Below are 2,961 nucleotides of genomic sequence, written 5' to 3'. Positions count from 1 at the left end.
CAGAGAGCTATGAGATGCAGATTTAGATCTGGATCTCAGTAGCTAAAACAGAAATGGAAAATCGCTTCAAGAAACAAAACAGCAAGAAAACTTAAATCAATTGTGAAATTCTAAGAGGGAAATTGAAAAGTGCAGAAGAGCAATAAGATTAGAAAGCAGATCTAGATCTCAATGACTCTCTTGACCAAGCAGAAAAGAAATTGCAAAAGAAATAGAAATAAAAACAGAAAAGGAAATTCAGATCCAACTTTCAATTCTTAGAACTATTGAGAAGAAAAGTAAAAGATGATTCTCAGATGAAGAATCAATGGAGCTCTTCAATCTCAATTTCAAAAACCCAAAACAGAAAGTAGAAGTTACAGAATCAAGAACAAACAGAAAGAAAACTAGATCTAATCCCCAAATCCCAAATTCAAAAAAAATGAAAAACTAAAAATGAGCTAAAGGTCCTTCTTCAAATCAAACTTGCTCCTATTTATACACTTTCTATTTTGGTCTTCAAAGCTTGGAGTGGGCTTTTCAAAGTTGGCCTTGAATGAAAAATGGATCCGGGTGGCTTTGGTTCAAGTGGCATGGGTCAGGGTGCTAGCTCTAGTGGAGTGCTCCGTTTTGAGTAGTGAACGTTGCGTTTACTTTTTGTTGGTGAGCCTTTGGTGCGCATTTGTCTTCCTATAGCGTTCAATAAGTGAATGCTGCGCTCTAACCTTGAGCGCTACACTTGATGCTGAGTCTTCCTCCCCATGAGAAGCACGAAAACGTTGCCAAAAGGGAACGCTACGTTCAAATTCTTGAATGCTACCCTTCCTTGGCTTGATGCGTGCCCAGCTTCCCTTGGTGCTCCCTCTTCGAGCGCGATAAAGTTTACAAAAGTGAATGCTGCGTTTGAATTATTGAGCACTACCCTTGTTGCTTTGATGCTGCGTGTTTCTTCCTCACCCAAAAGTCACGAAAACGTTGCACAAAGGGAGCGCTGTGCTATAATTTTTGAGCGCTACCCTTCCTTGGTGCGTGCCTCATGATTGAGCTCCCGAAAACGTTCACTAAGGTTAATGTGGCATTCACTTGCTTGAACGCTGGCTCTTGTTAAGCCTTGGTGCACTGGTTTCCTTGCCTAGCGTTGCCTTAATGAACGCCACGTTTTGTAATGCAACGCTGTCCTGGTTCTTTCCTTTCTTCATCATTTCTTCACCTACAAGCAACCAAACAACTAATCAAAGTCCCACCAAAATCACTAGATCTTTGCATCATTTATGAAATCATTAAATTCTAGCATAAAACCTATGATTTTGTGTAAAATAAATGATGTTTGATTGATTCAACATAATCTTGAAAATCCACTCCAACTACTTACTTATTGTGCAAGAAAGTGCATAAAACCTAATGAAACTTAATGAAAAATGCTTGTAAAACTAGCATAAGATGACTTGTCATCACAACACCAAACTTAAACCTTACTTGTCCCCAAGCAAGCACTAAACATGAGAAGAAATGAAATAAAACAGAGAAGCAAATATCCTTATTTAGCAGGTAATTGAATTAAGACCATGGGATTTTATGCAGACAAGATGTAGCTCACTTATTCTTTGCTGATAGATAAGAAATGCTTCTTTGAGGATTCACTGGAGTTGCTGTTCCTTGCTCTTTGATTGATCCCTTTTTGGTTTTTCCTTCTTTCTTTTGCTTAGAAACCTTATTTCTCAATGATAACTCAGTGTCAAGTGTTGCAGCAGCCTTTTAGCTCAATTTTGCTCAACACTTCTTCACTACAGACACTTGGCTCACAATTCTTCTTAGGATCATTGATGCCCAGCACCTCTTTGGATTACTAAATGCTTTGTAACTAGGTTGCTCTTGATCATGGACTTTCGATTGATAATCCCGGATTAGTTAATCCAAGTTACCAAGTTTTAAAAGACTCCTCAGAACCTATTTATCCAAGCATATCCTAGTACAAGAAGCATCACAGGCATGTGTCCTAAGGTCCAAGCTATTAATGTCTAGCCTTATTATTTGTTTCTTTATTTTTTGTTGCCAATCCTGGGCTTTTCTTTTCTTTTTCTTTCTCACTTTTCTTCATTTTTTCCAGGGATGTTCATTAATAAAAGGTTTTATGACAGCAACTAAGTTCACACTACATAAAACATTCTATTCTGCAACTTTTATTTTTGAGTTTATCATCTAATCAAGCAATTACCACCACAAGTCTTTATTCTAATTCCTACAACATTGGACAGTCACTTTCTATTTCAAACATTTTCTCTTATTGATGCAAAAGGGAAACAAGACATGAATTTAATGCAGATGAAGATGAAGACAAGCATTTAAACTAGTGCAGACATCAAAATTTGTATTATTTGAACTAAACATCAAGGCAAACAACAACTTCTCATTCAGAACATTTCAAAGCAAAGTGAATTTTGTGACAATACAACCTCTCAGGAGTGTCTTGCAGCTTTTCTTTTGTCATCATCATCTTTTACTTTTGCATTTTCTTTGGTGATGATTATTTTAAGAGGCTGAGTGTCCTTTCTACATAATTATCAGAAGTTGCTTGTTTTTCCAAACACTTAGGCAAATGGTTAGCATGCATGAACTATTGTAGTTTCTTGAACTAACTTTGGTGAGGAAACACCAAACTTAGTCCCTTGCTACTGTCAATGATGCATCAGTTATATGAAAAAAAATGTGCTTTTGCTAAAAGTAATAAAACTAAAAACTAGAAGACAGACAATGGTTTAGTGATTTCCCTTATTGCTTGGAGCTAGTAACCATCTATGCAGAGGGTGGAAATATGTTTTTAAATGAGATTTTTGGTGGAACACTGATGAGCGGATAACTTATACCCTTTTTGGCATTGTTTTTTAAAAGTTTTTAGTATGTTTTAGTCACTTTTTATTATATTTTTATTAGTTTTTATTCAAAATTCACATTTTTGAACTTTACTATGAGTTTGTGTGTTTT

The sequence above is a fragment of the Arachis ipaensis genome, chromosome B10 (genome assembly GCF_059453495.1).
Source record: "Arachis ipaensis isolate K30076 ecotype BB chromosome B10, ASM5945349v1, whole genome shotgun sequence".
Taxonomy (NCBI): domain Eukaryota; kingdom Viridiplantae; phylum Streptophyta; class Magnoliopsida; order Fabales; family Fabaceae; genus Arachis; species Arachis ipaensis.
The sequence above is the reverse complement of the archived record's forward strand: the minus strand, read 5'-3'. Positions refer to the sequence as shown.